Source organism: Balaenoptera borealis (genome assembly GCF_965194805.1).
Source record: "Balaenoptera borealis genome assembly, contig: HAP1_SCAFFOLD_1747, whole genome shotgun sequence".
NCBI classification, from domain to species: domain Eukaryota; kingdom Metazoa; phylum Chordata; class Mammalia; order Artiodactyla; family Balaenopteridae; genus Balaenoptera; species Balaenoptera borealis.
This window is the reverse complement of record NW_028122497.1, coordinates 56,772-76,210: the sequence shown is the minus strand read 5'-3', so window position 1 is coordinate 76,210 and position 19,439 is coordinate 56,772. Positions and strand designations below refer to the sequence as shown.

The 19,439-nt window shown below is 38.6% G+C and overlaps 1 long non-coding RNA gene across 5 annotated transcripts in view; it reads right to left on the bottom strand.

Moving 5' to 3' along the window:
* Positions 1–19,439, bottom strand: part of LOC309622183 — a 35,381-nt gene that overhangs the window by 1,599 nt on the left and 14,343 nt on the right. Inside the window, exons 2-7 of one of the 5 annotated variants that reach the window (XR_014240585.1) lie at positions 11,762–11,984; positions 8,263–8,352; positions 5,969–6,072; positions 3,749–3,873; positions 3,498–3,594; positions 2,222–2,393 (exon numbers count right to left, since the gene is read on the bottom strand). This is a non-coding gene — a long non-coding RNA (uncharacterized lncRNA). The remainder of the gene's footprint in view (positions 1–2,221; positions 2,394–3,497; positions 3,595–3,748; positions 3,874–5,968; positions 6,073–8,262; positions 8,353–11,761; positions 11,985–19,439) is intronic. The other 4 variants (XR_014240586.1, XR_014240587.1, XR_014240588.1 and 1 more) reach the window with 4 other exon arrangements.

Genomic DNA, 19,439 nt, shown 5'->3' with positions numbered 1-19,439 from the left:
AATTATACTCCAATAAAGATGTTTAAAAAAAAAAGAAAACAGTATTTTTAACTATAGTCATCACGATGTATATTACATCCCCAGGAGTTGTTTCTCTTATAACTGCAAGTTTGTACCTTTTGACCACCTTTCCCATCCCCCCTACTCCCACCTCTGGCAACCACTAAACTGTTCTCTGTTTCTATAAGCTCAGTTTTCTTCGATTCGTATACGTGAGATCATACAGTATTTGTCTTCCTCTAGTTTCACTTAGAGTAATGGCCTCAAGGTCTGTCCTGGCTTTTTTTTGCACCTGGTATCACAGTTAAACATGGTTAGAACCATGTTGGTGTTGTTACCAGGTCCTTGTCAGGTGTCATGGGCTGAGTTGTGTCCACCACGGAATTCACAGGATGAAGCCCTAAACCCCAGTACCTCAGCATGTGACGGTATTGGGAGATCAGGCCTTTAAAGAGTAATTAAGTTAAAATGAGGCCATTAGGGTGGATCCCAGTCCAATCTGACTGGTGTCCTTATAAGGAATGCAGATTAGACACACAGAGAGACACCAGGCCTGCCCAGAGGGTGAAAGCCCCGTGAGGACACAGAGAGAAGGCGGCGCTCTGCAAGCCAAGGAGAGAGGCTGGAGCAGGCTCTTCCCTCAGGAGCCTCAGAGGAAACCAACCCTGCTGACAACTTGACCTTGGACTTCCAGCCTCCAGAACGGTGAGAAATAAATTTCTGTTGTTTAAGCTACCCAGACTGTGGTGTTTTGTTATGACAGCCCTAGCAAACTCATACAGATACCAAAAATTAACGTGGAATGAGGCCTGGAACACCTACCGCTTACATGTTGTTTGCTACATGCCAAATACATGCCAAATACTAACTCGATCCTCACCATAGCCCTATGAAGTGGGCACTGTTGTTCTCACCCCCATCTTACAGACAAGAAAACTGAGGCACAGAGATGTTCAGTGAATTGCCTAAGGCCATACATCTGACATGTGGAAAAGCTGGAATTTGAACCCAGTCACCAGTCTCGGAGTTCACTGTTTTGTCTCAATTTTCTACCTGTTATCCCCCAACTGATCATCCACAAACCTTCCAAAACTGGTTCAGGAGGCAGCGTGGAAAGCAAACCTGAGGATACTGTGCCCCACTCTTGAGAGGCAAGGACTCACAACCTGGGAAGCTTAGGAGGGACAAGGAAAGCTGGTTCATCTCAGAGGCCCATGGATGGAAGGAAGAGACACCTGGGCCTGGTGAACCGAGGGCCTGGAGGCAGGAAGGCTTTTCCCATGTTGGCTGTCACCCTGATCCACAGCTCTGCCATCAGGTAGCCTTGGGTTCCTCCAGGCACACTGGCCCTATGAGTACATGATGTACTACAGGCTGCTGGAGCATATTGGATGTAGAGTCAGAAATGGTTCACTCCCTCTCCAGCTGTCATTTCTCCAGAACAAGCAGGGAAAAATTACCAGACAGGGAGGTTCACCTTCATCCTCTAGACCCGGGTTTCTCAGCCCCGGCTCTAGTGACATTTTGAGCTAGGCAATGTGTGACTTTGTTTCTTTGTTATGTGTGACTGCCATGTGCGCTGTAGGATGTTTAGCAGCATCCCTGTCCTTACCTACTAGATGCCAGTAACACATCAGCTACTTGTGACAACCAAAAGTGCCTCCAGATATTGCCAAATATCCCCGAGCGGACAAAATCACCCCCATTGAGAAGCACTTCTCTAAGAGAAACAGAAAAAGGTACTTCCTCAAGACACCATTTCCATCTGTCAGAAGGCTGTCATAATAATATATGCAAACGTTCTACATTTATGGTGCTGTACAGCGCACAACCTGCCCAACTGCCCATGGTCATCCACCTCCTCCCTCCCTCTCCTCAAGCTTCACAGGAAAATGAGGCTAATCTGCCCTACACTTTATCGTTCCTTTCTACTTTCCCATATTTCTGAGATACTATAAGGAACCCGAGGGCTTCCTGGTCTAAACTTGGGGTTCAGTTCGGGATTGACCTTTCTCCACCCTGAGGTAAGGATTAAGAAAATAAAACCTGTGCTGATCCTTCTGATTTTCTAGTTCAGCCATTAATGTGACAGGCATGAGGTGCTGATAAAGTGGCCAATTTATTCAATCCCTTTAATGGAGAGAAAAAGTTTAAACTTTTATTGGTTTAGCTTGCCCCAAAAGCAACTATCAAATGTTGGCAGGATACAATGAAGGCTTACCTTGTTAACATAGTTAAGTCTCTCTCTCTCAGAACTAGCCCATTTAGCTCCAGGTTCCTTAGCGCACCCGACGCACTTACACAGCATTTAAGAGCTTTACACAACTGGAAGGTCACATCTTTATTTCTTATCGCAGGAACACGACTTCTGTAAACTTTATTTCTGTCACAACCTAAAGCAAAATTATTGTAAAATGAGTGATTTAAACCATACATTTTATCATCATTAAAAAGCACCTTTAAAAAAAAAAAAAAAAAAGCATCTGCTCTGTGCTAAGGATAAGAAACGACTCCTGCCCTTAAAGCCTGCATTAAGGAGGGACATGAAAATTTGAATCACATGAGATAAAGAAGCATAACCTTTATGCACAGAGGTTCCTTGGAGGCAAAATGTTATATCTAAGTGACAGCTTCATGATAACCCTGAAGCAGAATCTAAAAAGCTGAGGCTATGCAGAGGTGGAGTAGGAGGTGCATTAACTGCAGAGGGAGCACCTGTGCAAAGACACTCAAGCCTGACACCTGCTGGGCACTGTAAATACTGCAGGTGGGGATGACTAAAGGCCAGGGGTCCAAGTGTGAGAACAGACAGAAAGGAAAATAGAGATGTTGGCGGAAGCAAGCCTGGGAGACAGCATGGCTTGTATCCCACAGGTGATGAGGCCTGGGGTTACCACTGGCTGAGTAAGGGTGCCTCCGCTGATTAGAAAAAGGTGCCCCGCTGCTGAAGGACCGATTAGATAAAGGGAGTGATCCCAAAAAGCTCCCCTTCCTCAGGGCCAAAGAGCCCCAGGAGGCTTGGCCGAGCACAGTTCAGACTACACGCCTCTGTGCAGAGCACACGCTGGGCGGCTAGTATGCACTAACTCTGTGTGGGCAAGCCATTAGCAGCATTATTTTAAGCGTATCTTTTTATGTTAGAAGATCACTCAACCCGAGTAGGCAGATGAACTTAGAGGAACTGAGCCCAGGGCCCGCGAAACCACCCAGGAGCTTCTGCCATAGTCCGGGCAAAATGTAATATGGATGAAGAAGCAAATTGAGGAGGAGGCCAAAATCTACGAGCTAGACCCACTGGATTGAAGACATAAAGTTCACTGAAGGAACTCTGAAGAGAACGGGCTCTGCAATAAACTCTTCTTACATTCAATGTAAACTATTAGGCAAAATTAAGTACAGTGGCCTTTAAGGTCCTTTCAGCTCTAATTTCTTTTGATTTCTAACTTATTACTCTGGTTAAGTAAAGTCCCTTCAGAGGTACAGAACAGTTCCTACACCTGCATTGGATGCAAAGAATAATCTGACTTCTCTTCACCAGGGGATGAGTTGAACTGTCCTTGCAGAAGAGATAACAGATGGTGTGAACCCCAGATCCTAGAAAAAGGCCAGGCACACGATAAGTATTCAGCTTTTTGAAAACAAATGAACAATCATTTCCTCTCCTAGATCTTCACACCCTTCCTCTGCTGGCTACTTTCTTTCAGCTTATAAACATCCTCAAGTATACCCACTTAAAAAACTCTCAGACCTATGATTCTTTGGATCTTCTTGTGGGTAATTTAAGTCTCTCCCATGCCTTCAAACTCTTAGAGGAAAACATAGGCAGAACACTCTATGACATAAATCACAGCAAGATCCTTTTTGACCCAGCTCCTAGAGAAATGGAAATAAAAACACAAATAAACAAATGGGACCTAATGAAACTTCAAAGCTTTTGCACAGCAAAGGAAACCATAAACAAGACCAAAAGACAACCCTCAGAATGGGAGAAAATATTTGCAAATCAAGCAACTGACAAAGGATTAATCTCCAAGATTTACAAGCAGCTCACGCAGCTTAATAACAAAAAAACAAACCACCCAATCCAAAGATGGGCAGAAGACCTAAATAGACATTTCTCCAAAGAAGATATACAGATTGCCAACAGACACATGAAAGAATGCTCAACATCATTAATCATTAGAGAAATGCAAATCAAAACTACAATGAGATATCATCTCACACCAGTCAGAATGGCCATCATGAAAATATCTAGAAACAATAAATGCTGGAGACGATGTGGAGAAAAGGGAACGCTCTTGCACTGTTGGTGGGAATGTAAATTAATACAGCCACTATGGAGAACAGTATGGAGGTTCCTTAAAAAACTAAAAATAGGACTACCATACGACCCAGCAATCCCACTACTGGGCATATACCCTGAGAAAACCATAATTCAAAAAGAGTCATGTACCAAAATGTTCATTGCAGCTCTATTTACAATAGGCAGGACATGGAAGCAACCTAAGTGTCCATCATCGGATGAATGGATAAAGAAGATGTGGCATATATATACAATGGAATATTACTCAGCCATAAAAAGAAATGAAATGGAGGTATTTGTAGTGAGGTGGATGGAGTTAGAGTCTGTCATACGGAGTGAAGTAAGTCAGAAAGAGAAAAACAAATACAGTATGCTAACACATATATATGGAATCTAAGGGAAAAAAAAAAAAGGTCATGAAGAACCTAGTGGTAAGACGGGAATAAAGACACAGACCTACTAGAGAATGGACTTGAGGATATGGGGAGAGGGAAGGGTAAGATGTGACAGGGTGAGAGAGTGGCATGGACATATATACACTACCAAATGTAAAATAGATAGCTAGTGGGAAGCAGCCGCATAGCATAGGGAGATCAGCTCGGTGCTTTGTGAACACCTAGAGGCGGGGGATAGGGAGGGTGGGAGGGAGGGAGATACAAGAGGGAAGAGATATGGGAACATATGTATATGTATAACTGATTCACTTTGTTATAAAGCAGAAACTAACACACCATTGTAAAGCAATTATACTTCAATAAAGATGTTTAAAAAAAAAAATGTTGACCCTGATTTATCTAAGTAGTGGCAGTTCATTTAAATTTTATGTTTTTCTTTGTAGTTTTTCCCCTTTTTCCCCAACATCTTGGAATAAGAAGTTTCACAGTGAAAAAAAAAGTTGTTGCTAAAAATCAGGTTAACTCAAATGCCTATTGTGCTACTGTGAGTCATTTAAATTCATCAGGACTCTTAGAAAACTTTTAATAACAAGAGATATGTGTTCCAGGAGGACAGTTACCGTTAGAATATTTATCTCATTTGGAGAAGATCATCCAATAGAAATCCCCTCAACCTTACTGAAATAAATGCACTAGAAAAGTTTAGTCACTAAAAGACATGCCTTGAAAACATTAAAGCATTTACAACTTAAACTGCTGCAGTTGAATATAATTCCAAAGATACTCAAATTTTAGAAATGTAAGGCTAGCATGATATCACCTGACCAGAGTAAAAACAATGGTTTCCTCCTTGGCTCTTGCATCAGATGTCAATTCCCAGCCTTGCCCCACTTCCACCTGCTCTATTTTTTAATCACACTGGTGGATCTCAAAATATTTCCCTATGAAAATAAAAGGTATAGAAAATTATCGTTGGTTTTTGATACGATAATTTAATAGGGCTATCTGGATTAGGCTGAAGATGATCTTAAAATAAAGAAAAAATATTGCTAGGTAAATTAAAGGAGAAAACTAGGAGATATGATTAAATTACTGAGGGATTATTTTAAAGTCTTTAAGACACTGTAGGAAAACAGATGAAGTTTTCCAATTAATTATATCTATTCATTAGCACAGGTTCGGCATCACTTCAAATTTCTGTTGGGAAAGCAGCTCCAGTTGCTATACACAATACAAAAAAACATTTAAAAAGCATCTTAGTCACACTGACCTCTTCTTGATTAGTCCTAATATATCAGATTTTAATATGTGCAAAGTCTTCCCAATAAAATGGGTAAGTTGTGATGTATTAAAAGGAATACAATGCATCTTTTTCTAAAACAAGAAAACGAATTATACATATGTGTATATATACACACCCACATATATATATTAAATTATACACACACATACACCATACACACAAGCAGAGAACCCCAAATTAGATAGAACTGGCCAATAAAGTAGATTATATCTCCCTGGAAGTCACAGAAATGCAAAATAAGACAATGCTATTAATTAAGTAGAAAACTGGAAGACAAAATTACATATAAAATTATATAATTATATGTTAAGTTTTGTGTGCATTTGCGTGTGTCAAAAACCAAATAAAACATACTAACATATTAACTGGTTGGTGTTACGGATGTTTAGAGATTAATGTTTTTTCATTTGAAAATTTCCTCATAGAAAATGGTCGTGTATTATTGATTGTGTATTATTTTTATAAGAAGAATTTAGTTCAAATTTCTAAAAAGTAATAACAGATATATGCTTGCATAAAATGTCAACAGAGTCTATTCTAATTCTGAAACAAGTTGAAAAAATATTTTCTCAAGACATTCGGCAAGTATCACCTAAAATTAAATAGACAAGTCATCTAACTTTGTGTTCAGCTTGGCTTTCTTCATCTTCTGTAATAACCACATTTGTGGAACAAATTCCTATCAAAGGTTCAGACCTAAACAAAAACTACTGAGTAAAAACACATCTGTTTTGGCTTTTTCTCCGAAGAGTTCCCAGTATTTGTTAAAATTGAGATCTTTATATTAAACTACACGCACAAATAAACCCTACCAGGACCAAATGTTACAAAATACAGCATGAGGCAAAGCAAATATATTTCACGACAATAAACTAGGTACCTTCAGGAACAACTTCATTTCTTTTAAGCCATCGCGATAAAACTGCCAATAAAATCATGTCCAGCTTTTTATTCTACAATGTTTTGAATTTCCCTAAAAACATCAAAATATTTCCTATTTCCTCAGTTAATAACCATTTCTATATTCTGACATGGCACTTTATGTGGGCAGTAAAGAAATATTAAAGCAAGCAGAAGAGTGATTAAAAGCAGTGACTAATGTCGGAGAGAGCTGGGTCTGAATCTTCAGTCCTGACTCCTAATTTTATGGTCATTAGAAATTCCTTAACTCCCCCTGAACATTACCTTTCTCACACATAAAATGACAGTAGTAATATTACACCATAGAATTGGAAGGTTAAGTCAGATCACGTATATATAACTCTTAAATTACTATATTAATTATATTAAGCAAGCAAAACTATGCTAACTAAAAGAAAACAGCCAATGGTATTGATTCCCAAGGAAATGGAGGGAAGTAATGAAGGAATCTTTCAGCCTTTGAATAATAGTCAAGTTTTTCTGTTTGTTTAACCTATTTCCATCTGAATAAGTCAAAGGCGAAAAAGAAATCAATCATGAAGTCCAGTCTGGAGATAATTCAAGAAATCAAGAGATTATATTACAACTAAGTCATGCAACTCAGGTGGAATCAGTAAATAGATTTTAAAACAAACTGGGTCTGGGTAATAAGTAGGAAAACAATACTGTTGCATAGGTCTCTTGGGTCTTCGCTGAGGTCCACAAATTCTCACAACTTCCGGTGACTAAACAAGTGCCTATCACTTCCCTAAGGAAAGAGAAATAAAAGCAATAGGAATAATTAAACTTGGTCCATGACCAAAGGTAGAGTAACAATCTCTAGAAAAGAAGCTTACTGGTCAATACTCTTCAACCTCAAATTTGATTTCTCACTGAGATACCAAGAAAAGTGTTTGAGTTTGGCAATCCCAAGAAACTGACATTTTCAAGTCAGTTATGATACAGTTTGGACCTTACCAAGTTTCTAAATGTACATGTTGTAAAAAAAAAAAAAAAAAAAAAGGGCATACCACAGAAATAGATGTGGATAGTGGCAAATCGCTATGTTAGAACACTGAACCTGATTCAATTTCAGCCAGATACTTTATATTCTGCTCAAATTCAGTCTGTCTCAGATATTTACTGAGAATAACATTAAATTAACACCAGGTTGGGGGTGAAGGGTTTAGCCTTACTGACCCATACAATAACTGGTCTTGAGAACACTAGGAACACTGTTGATTCTGTACCCCTTATACTCATTGAAAGAAACCAACATTTCCAGGGAAGTCAAGACCAATTTGTCTTGCCAGATGCTTAGAACAAGGAATTACAAAAGGACAGTTTAGAATATACTCCACCTTCCTGGGTCATGTGTTGCTGTCATCAAAGGAAATATTCTTTTTTTCCTCTTTTGGAGGAGAGGGGGTGAACAGGTGGTGGTTGTTTACCTGAATACAGAATAGACTAGTATGAATAAAATAGAATGAAAAGATGGTTGAGAAAATACATAAATAGAAAAGTCTGAGCTGGAAGTTTCTGGTCCCTTTCTTTCCGGTCAGCCTGTACTTTGGTCCTAATGTATATGACAGTGTCCCAAAATGCTTAGTCTACATTCATCAGGATTATGTGCATGTTGCATCTAGAGCACTTAGAGCAAAATTTTTCTTCAAAGAATTTTACCTTTAGGTTGAAAAGAAATATGTTCCTTGTAACATGGTATAGAAAAATATTCCACAAATGGGACTTCCCTGGTGGTGCAGTGGTTAAGAATCCACCTGCCAATGCAGGGGACACGGGTTCGAGCCCTGGTCCAGGAAGATCCCACATGCTGCGGAGCAACTAAGGTCGTGCACCACAACTACTGAGCCTGCGTTCTAGAGCCCACGAGCCACAACTACTGAGCCCAGGTGCCACAACTACTGAAGCCCATGCGCCTAGAGCCCGTGCTCCACAACAAGAGAAGCCACCGCAGTGAGAAGTCCGTGCATCACAAGGAAGAGTAGCCCCCGCTCGCCACAACTAGAGAAAGCCCGCGCACAGCAACAAAGACCCAACGCACCCAAAAATAAATACATAAAATAAATTTATTTTTAAAAAAATTCCACAAAATAAATCTGATCATCAGCGGAATAAAATTTCTGTGCTGCCTATTTTATGCCAAGGGCTATTCTAAGTACTGTAAACAAACGTAAACAAACACAACCTTTGGACCAGAAACCAGGTTCTTCAAACGACACTTGAAAACCTGAGATCCTTTAGGCATCCCATAAAATTTGTTTCTTTAACCCAAATTTCACAAAAAGGCAAAAATAATCATATTCAATCTGCGTAATTTAACCATGAGAAAAGTGCCCAACGCAGAGTAGGTTATACCTAAATATTTGTTTAGTGAATAAAAGACACAAGAGGTGAACTGCTACAGCTGGCCAAGACTAGAGCAAGAACAATTATCAGAAATATACAGGTTAAAGAATTTCTCTAGTCAGAAAAAAAAAAAAAAAGCTAGATATTTTTAAATGTCTGAATGTTTGTTTCGCGGGGTTAGAAGGCAACATAAGGAGAAGTGGTTCAGTACCCTGGATAGCTCCAGGGAGGCACAGTTTCTCAAGTGCCAGATCTACTTAGTTGCTGGTGTCTTCCAGCTGCAATTTCCCTGTTAAAGGGCTCTGTCATTTTTAAGCCAGATTCATGCCCCATAAAAACAGAGTAGACTCCTCAACCCCATCCTCACCCCGAAACACATGGAACAAATACGCACACAGAGAAGTCTAGCCTGTTCGTTAAAAAGAGAGTATCTTCTGTCCTGACCAGGGAATAAACCTGTCACTTTAGAAAACTGATCCAGGAAGTCTTATCTCTTGCTGTGTGACAGCTGATCCTGAGAGGGCTCACCGCCCAGATCTAGAGTAAGGGTTTACCCACGGGATCGATAAAGTAGCTATCTTCGAGTTGAAGTAAAACGTATTATCACACCATAATTCAGTGTTATAAACTCAAATCAATAAATCTCTTTCTGAAGAAGACTCTACCGGAAGCATAGTACCTCTCCATAACATTCACATAAGTGAAGCAACTTACCCATGAGCTATGACTACAAAGTCGTGGTAATGATTATAAAGTAACAAGAACTGTAAAGTAAAATGACACCATTTCATATCTCAAAACTATACAGAGCTAAAGTAAAATACTGACAAACAAAAGAGCCTCATCTTTACTATTCTACTTATTTCGCTTACCTACTGAGTTCCTAAATCTTTGCTTGTTACTAGACCGTAGCAGTCATCTTATGGTTGGACATTTATTTGCATAGTTTCTCCCATACTAGATTGCAAATTTCTTGATAGGAGGGATCATGTATCATTCACCATGGCCAATGGTATCCTGGACACAGTAAATGTTCAATAACTGTTTATTGAATTAAACTGAGTTGAAGTAACTCATCTCTGGTTTATGAAACTTCTGTTTTCATAGCGATACGAGTGGGAGCCATCCCAGGACCCAATCATGTCACCGTACAGAAAAAGGAAGAGTTGTTGGTTCTTATAGTAAACGTAACAAAGAGATTTGGGGCATCTGGAAATATTTACCCCATAAAGAATCCTATGAGAGAAAGTAATACAAACCATACCTTCCCTTCTGCTGAGAAATCACAGAAGATTCTACTTATGTCGTATTTTTAAATCCCCAAAGACTGTATTATGAGGGAGAGAAATATAAAAACAATTGAACCCTTGAGGAAAACACAGGTCAAAAGAGATTCCTTTTAAAGAAAGAAAAAGGAGGCAGGGAAGAAAAGCAAAGGGGGAGAGGAGGAGGGAGGGAGGGAAGGAGAAAGGACGAAAAGAAAGATGATGCTGTTAAAAGTGATGCTGGAGAGTAATGAAAGTTATGTCTTGACAGATGGTGAGAAGGTTAGGAAAAGCAGCACCACCCAAAAACTGTACAAGTAGAAAATAAGCTTAGTCTTGTTGGTCCATGGATTATATTACACGGAATAGAGGAATGGTGGGTATGTATGTTTGTTCGTTTGTTTGAAGATTACTTGTTGGGCAAATGCTTCCAGGAAATGCTTTGGGAGAGTTCACTTAGCTATCTTGCAACAGACGCTCAACTTCAATAATCTCAAAAACTGCCCAAGTTTTCCAAGGCAAATCCACATTGTATGCTCAGTCTCACCAAATTCATATACGCTGTCCATTTTTATTCTTACGTAAAATTTATCTTACCTGAAATTATCAAGTGTTTTAAAATAGTTATTAAGAGTTTGGAGCACTCATGTTAGAAAATTAAGTGTTACCAAGTGAGGCTCCTTTTTTTTTTTTTTTTTTGAGGCCCCTTTTTAATTCAGGACGTTTTCCATTTTACTGGGAATCAATTCTGTCTGGTGTTTCTAATCCAGCATGTTAAAAACTCATCCTACAAGGCCTCTGATCTTGTTTAAACACTAAAATTTCACAGTACAGATCCAAATTTCCATAAAAGTGACTCTGCTAGTGAATCCATTTCATTGTCCCCTCCATCTGCAAAGAATAGATTTTTCTTTTCTACCTCAAGAACACCTAATCCTTACATTTTAAGAAACAGTACTTGAGTGCTTTTACTGCCAAAAGTCTCATTGTAATATAGCTGGAATATTCCCCTGTGAGTACTAGTTAGTGCTATCGCTTGTTCACACATGCTTTTTTAATTTCAAGTATGATTAGTTATAGGCAAGTCACTGAATATTTAAATTTGGTACAGATAGGTTTTCAAACTACCTGTGAACAGAAGCCTGTAAATTAGAGGGAGTGTGGGAATATGAAATCTGAGCAGAGCTGTTTAAAATCTGGCTGTTGTACATTATGCTCCCTTCCTTACCTGTAACACCTGCTTTCTGCGGAACCAGAAGTCTGTGTCTCCTGTGGCTTAGGTTTTAGACCGGGGTGAGCGTTGTAACAGCCTCACCATAATGTCTGGCATGTTCCAGACTCCCCTGTGGTTGAGAATATGCGTAAGTTGAGATGGAGCAGGGAACAGCAGAATCTTCAAAGCCGAGAGAGAAGTCCAGAGACCACAGGGAGACCTCAATGCCCATTACAGGCTTAAAGAAAATAAAAATAAAACTCTAGAATAGTATTGACTTGCTAAAACCCAAAATGAACATAAGTATTAAATTTTTACTAAACTGTAAATCAAACCTTAACAAAAACCTAAGTCATCAGTTTAAAAGGAAACCAAACTGTTGTAATTCTAAACCCAGAGGCAGTAGTGCGGTGTGAGATAAAATGCGTGAGACCAAAAATTGGCAAGTTCTGGATTCTTTTTCCTATTCTGTTTCTTCTGAAATGTACCACCGAGCATATCACTTAACCCTCCTAGACCCTGGATTTCCATTTTTTCATCTGTAAAACAAAGAATCTGGACTAGAAAATAACTAAACTTGCTTCCAGAAATAAACCGGCATTTCATTCCATTTGAACTCAAATCTGACTTGCACTTGAACAGTTCTAAAAAGAGAGAACACTTTGTGTCTTTTATAAATGTGTTATAAGTTTCCGAAGTTAAACTCTAGTTCCTTATGAGGGTAATATGCGTTTTTCTTTCAAAACAATTCCAGATGATAGGAATGAGGACAAAGACCTGAAGAAGTGAAAATATATATATATATACGAATCTATGTGTGGGTATATGTATCTCCAGTTCCAGAGTATATTCTCATTTTCTTCCAAAATCCTGCAAAGTTATAGAAAGTAGAGCATAAGGGCCAACATAGCGGCTCCTGGCTTGAGGTATGTCTCCTTCACCACTCCTCTGAGTAAACCAAGGAGCCAGAACATGTCAGCAGCAAGAGAAAGCTTCCTGCAACATCATACGAGAAAAGGCCCATATCAGAGTCTAAAACTAGGCTGCCAAGAATTGCACTTAAGTTGTCGGAACCACAAAGGACAAGGTATCTGCCGCTCCTCTCCTACTGTATTCCATGGTCTTATAATGAGGGACAAAACTACAGCCAGCCTGTACTCAGAGCTGTGGTCCTGCCCTGGCAGCTTGAAATCCTAGTCAGACAGGCCACATGATGCTAATGGAGAAGTCTAAAACATTTAGCAGCGTCAGAAATGAAAAACAGCTCAAGAAAACCCAATGAGGATCCAAGCACTGAGAATGACGTATTTCCTAATGACCAAATCCAAGTTTGGTCCACTGAGACATAGGCCGTCTCTTAGAGTGAAATACCTTAGACAACATTAATTAATATTGTGAGTGATGGTTGTTAAAAAGCAAGGCAGAAGAAATATTCAAAGTTTAACCTCAAGGAACATGTGTAAACCATAGCTTTGAGAGGAGGTGGCAAACATATAGGTGACTTCCCTGTTCTGTTTATCTAGCAAACAGTCCTAATCAATAACATTAGTCTTTTCTATAGTACCTGGCTCTCAGTTCCACAGTCTTTCTCAAACAGCCAGGCCTTACTAATCAACCTGAATTGGCATGAGAAAGAAAACCTATTTACCCCTTTTCCTATAGGAGAAAAGAGCCCTGTGTGTGGAGAACTGGGAAGCCTTGTTAGTCCTTTGGGCTTCACCATTAACCAGTTAGACAAGTCACTTTGTAATTCAAGGCCTCTCCACCCTTAAGAATAAAATTTCGAGTAGGGGTGGACTATCTCTAAGTTTCCTTTGTGTGTTCAAGCCTCATATATTTATAATCTTAGGCGATGGGGAGTATCTATGACGACTGAAAAAAGCATGACTATCCCATAACTCAAAGAAATAAAGTTACTCATTGAAGTTATCAATTATCGTTATTTTTTTCCCTCCTGAAGAGCTGCAGATACTAATTATAAGATTCTTTGTCCAACAGTGGTTATTTAAGCCAGGAAATATCTTCTAATCCAACTCCTTCACAGATGAGGAATTAGATTTTCAGAAAGGTTAACTGATTTGCATAATGTCATGCCAGTAAATCTGAATACCCAGATTATGATTATCAACACCAAGGTTATTAGCACAATTATCAGTTTTTGTGGAGTTTACAGAGTGGTTTCCAAACTGCAAACCCAAATCTATTGACAAGCCAGTACCTCTCCTCCATCATGGTCTCCTTTGTGGTGATTTCTTTGTACCTGAAGACATTTAAGGTGCCTACATTCTTTCGATTCCTTCTGATTCCTTTTGATTCCTTATTCATTGAGCACACTGTACTCATCCATTCATACCTGCAATTTGCCAGTTTCCCAATTTAGCATCTCTGAAATATTTACTAGTGGGGAGTATACTTCTTCTTTACCGCATCATAACTATGCAAAGTAAGACCTTATCTAACACAAGCCCTGTGGAACCCAAAGGGCAACCATTTACTGCTACCTTTTTGTCTATTGTCTTTTACCTGCATGTAGTTGCTGTTTATGCTTCCTTGAGCGGAAATTAATTAACACCCTAAAAATCATCATGATACGGCATAAAATGATCTTAATACGTCACTGTGTCTGTTGTCTAAGCTTGAATCCAATTTTCAAGTGCTTTATGTTGATTTGATAAGCAAGAAGAGGCATTTCAGGTTGTACATGAAATAAATGAACATAAATTCACCAAGTGACCATATTCCTGTGGGAGCAAAAGGAGGCACGGTATTTAGCATAAATGAGTGTAAGTGGTGAGTTAGATAAGTAGTCAGGAGACCCGAATTCCATCCTCAACTTTCACACTAAAGGTACAAACTTGCACAACTTTCCTCACTTCCTTGAGCCCCAACTAAAAGTGAGGGAGTTCAACTCGCTTTTCTAAGATTAGATTCATATCTATCATTTTATGACTACCATGGGCAGCCCCTAATACCCCCTCCTCTGCATGTATGGCAGCTCTTCTGGGCAGTTATCTAATACTTCACGTGGCAGCGCACACCAGCCCCTGTGCTGTGCTTCGCCAGGATGGCCCACTGCCAGACCGGCAGGCACAGCCTCCGGCCCTATGACGAATCCCAAGCATCCCAGGGCAGCAGTCAGTAGCAGCCTGCTTCAACAAAACCTAAGAAAACAAAACTTCTCATCTTCACCTTCAGTCTTTACTACACGGGACAAATTTAAGACCTTAATGGCTACTTTTTCCTCCAGTGTAAAGTGCCAGGCCAGCTGGCTCTAAAATACTTCATAAAGCATGCAAAAAGCCCCAATTCCATAGGCATGTATCACTGCACTAAGAAGGGACCTTGGAGAGTTTTAATATTAAAAACTGAGACCCACAGAATGGAGATGTTAGGACTAGAACCAAGCGTTCTTGATTCCAAACCGGTGTGCTCCCAAGGGGAATTTATCAAAGTACAGAGAGAATTCACAACTTCTTACTTCAGTGGATTTTAGTGGGTGTTTCTGTAACACATCATGCAATCTAGTGTTTTCTTAACATTCATGGTGAAAATTTTAGAAATCTCCACATCTTGATTGTTATAGTGAAGCAGTACAGTAATGAGACAAAGCATTTGTTCTCGAGCTAAAATCACGTCTCCTTCACTTATATTTGGCCAAGTTAACTTCTTTGCACTTCTTTTCGCCGTCTGAAAAATGGCATTAAAAATGCTTTCAAATTATTTTTGAAAGTTAAAGACAGATAGCTAATGTAGCATTAGTAGTGCTGTGCCTTCACACATTCCTTAATGGAGTCAAAAGACATATGTTGTCTGACGGTCACAACAAATCTTACAAATTAAAGTATCTCTTCAATGTGGCCTGATATCCCAGTTGGCCCTTGGGCTAACATCCTAAGATGCACTAGTGATCTTGAGAACATTTCCTGCAAAGGTCCTGGACTGATACTGTTCTTTGTTTCCAGGACTCTTAGAACCAAGCTGCATGGAAATATGACTGGGGATTTGAGAAGATATTTTGTTTTTTAAACACAAGTTTAAATAAACTTAAGTAATGGAAATAAAAGAAAGTTCTTTTTTTTTTTTTTTTTTAATCTCAAGATGGTACAGGAGAGGCTTCAAATGTACCACTTCCTGGTAATGTAGAAATAATTTCTGAGAACATTAATCTCAACACAGCAATTTAAACCAACACACGTGTGCATTCATTATAAAAACAAATATCAGCTGCAAGACGTATTATTCAATGTAGGATCAGACAACTAGTCCTTAATACCTTACCTGTCTAGTAGAAATCACTACAATGCAACTTATTTTTACTGTGTATAATGTCATTCTAATTTATCTAGAAAGGATTAAATTGTGTTCAGCATTTTCTTTTTAAGAAGCATGAACTCGTTAAATTTAAAAGTTTTTTAGTTAAAATGTTTATAACATAGAATCCTAAAATAGTTTTCTCCTGATAGTCTGCCTTCCTCTATATGTACAAGCAGACATATGTGATGATCTGACTGGACCTGTTTAGAAAGAAAAGGCAACTCTGCCCAAGAAGCTACTTTGCATGAACCTGAGATGTGGTGGAAGAAGGAAAATCACTGGACTGACTGAAGCAGACGGAGTGATGATTAGGGATCAATGAAAATAGAACAGTAAACTGAGGGCCATGAATCCTGGCACAGCAAACAGGAGTAAATGAAAGTTTTCAGGAAAATAGTTATGTGGGATGCATATGCAGTCAACTAACCTTTGACCACGGTGCCCAAAACACAAAATGGGGAAAGGATAGTCTATTCAATAACTGGTGTAAGGAAAATTGATACCCACATGCGAAAGAATACCATAGACAAAAATTAACGTGAAATGGATTAAGGACTTAAATGTAAGACCTGAAACCATAAAACTTCTAGAAGAAAACATAGGTGGTAAGCTATTTGACATAGGTCTTCGCCATATCTTTCTGGATTTGACACCAAAAGCACAGGCAATAAAAGCAAAAATAAACAAGTAGAACTACATCAAACTAAAAAGTTTCTGCACAGCAAAGGAAACAAGCAACAAAAGGAAAAGGCAACCTATAGAATGTGAGAAAACATTTGCAAACTACCTATCAGATGAGGGATTAATATCCAAAGCATGCAAAGAACTCATATGCCTCAATAGCAAAATTTAAAAAAAAATCCAATTAAAAAGTGGGCAGAGGACCTGAATAGACAGTTCCCCAAAGAAGACATACAAATGACCAACGGTTATATGAAAAGGTGCTCAACATCACTAATCATCAGGGAAATGCAAATCAAAACCACAATGAGATATGACCTCACTACCTATTATAATGTTTATTATGAAAAAAGACAAGAGATAACAAATCTCGGTGAGGATATGAATAAAGGGAACCCTTGTACACTGTTGGTGAGAATGTGAATTGGTGCAGTCACTATGGAAAACAGTATGGCGGTTACTCAAAAAGTTAAACATAGAACTACCGAATGATCCGGCAATCCCACTTCTGGATACATATCCAAAGGAAATGAAATCAGTATCCCAAAGAGATATCTGCATTCCCATGTTCATTGCAGCATTATTGACAATAGCCAAGATAAGGAAACCTGTGTCCATCAATGAACGAAGAAAGAATATGTGGTATATATATTCAATGGAATATTATTTAGCTATAAAAAAGAAGGAAATCCTGTCATTTGTGACAACATGAATGAACTCGGAGGGCATTATGTTAAATGGAAAAAGTCAGACTGAGAAAGACAAATGCTGCATGGTATCACTTACATGTGCAATCTTAAAAAAAAAAAAAAAAAAAAAATTGAACTAATAGAAACAGAAGAGAAGGGTCCTTGCCAGGGTCTGGGAGATGAGGGAAGCAGGAAAACATTGGTCAAACGTACAAACTTTCACTTTTAAGAAGAATATGAATAAGTTCTGAGGATCCAATGTACAACATGGTTACAGTAGTTAATAATACTGTCTTGTATACTTGAAATTTGCTGAAATAGACTTTAAGCATTCTCACCACCAAAAAAAACAAAAACAAAAACAAGGGTATGGGGGTAGAGGGGAACTATGTGAGGTGATGAAAATGTTAATTAACTTCATCAGGACAAGTATTTCCCAATGTCTAGGTGTATCAAATCAGTTTGTACACTTTAAATATATACAATTTTATTTGTCAATTATACCTCAAGAAAGCTGGGAAAACAAGAACTAAATAAATATTTAGTAAATGACAAAAAGTTATGAGGTAGGTGTTTAGGAAATATTAATTAGGAAACACTGTACAGACAGGACTAGAGCAGACAGGTACTGCAAACAAGGAAGTAATCTCTCTCTTCTTCTATGGCAATAAACTAAGAGTACCCATGCCTGACAGCAATTCATCAGCAATGTCCCAAAATGCAGATTCCCAAGAGAAAGAACAAACGAATAGGAGAGAAGAGATGCTATGTATATCCTCAACCCATGGCTTTATCTGTTTTCAGGCTACAAACCAGTTTCTTACAGTCCCCTGGGAATAGGAACATGAACCTGCAGGAGGATAATGGCTGCTTTAACATCTCTCTCTAAGCTCATCAACGATGTGCTAATAGTTCATACATTTAAGCCAGACACTCGTAACTCATTTTCAGTGGTGCAATTGTCTAATAAATTGTTGGAAACTTTGAAAAATCTTCAGTGTTCCATAAAAAGGAAGCCTTTTCACAATAATTGAAACCAGTAATGCAAAACAAATGTATTTCCTTGATAAATTTAGTTTTAAGTAAGCTTTAATTTATATGCTAAATTTTTTAATTTAGTTCAAGTTTTGTCAGAGACATGTTTATTTTAATTGTTGGCCTTCAAAACTCTAGCTTAGGAATAAGCATCTGCTTCTTTTCAATTTTCCGCAGAAACTGGATAAATTTCTTCAAGTTGCAAATGAGGGGTGAACATACACTGTATTGCTTCTGGAAAGGTTACAAAATTGCAGCACTTTTTGTGAATCCTTTATGAGAGATCTTACAGCATTACCCTTAAATCTTAACTAGGGTTCTTATATGTACTTACATTTAAGCTGTTTTCAAAGAACATAATACATTAGCATCTAGACCTTGTGCCCAAATAGCCCTCTTTGGAGCACTTGTCGAATACTATAATACATTTTGAACTCCTCTCATTGCTTTATAGAGATTCACAAAACACATGGATCCTTTCTCTAAGATGAAAAACCTCCCAGAGGAAAAGCACAAACACAGCCTCAGCCCACCTATATTGGAGACCCTGTAACCAATCTGACAAACATACAGTGCGTATTTCTCCAGCTATAGCCTTTGGAAGAAATCAATAAAACTTTCAGAAAGTTAAAGTTAGAGCTCTTGAAACACTGTAGGAGGTAACATTCATCCTTTGCAAATACCTTAAGAAAACTGACTTCTGAGAGAATCCAATCCCTATTATAAAATATTCTTCCTTCACCAGTAATGGCAACACTGGTAAAGGCACTGCTAAGCATGTTTGCACTCATCTGAACCAAGCAGGCATAGAACCTAGGTAACAACACCCACTGGCTATTAATATGATTGAAACTATCTGTGAATTGGGACTCAGTTGATATTAAGATATAAAACCCCTGAAAATCTACAAGAGCGTTTTCTTCTGGGGTGTTTTATCTCATCGGTTTCTTTTTCAGTCTACCTTTTAAGGTATT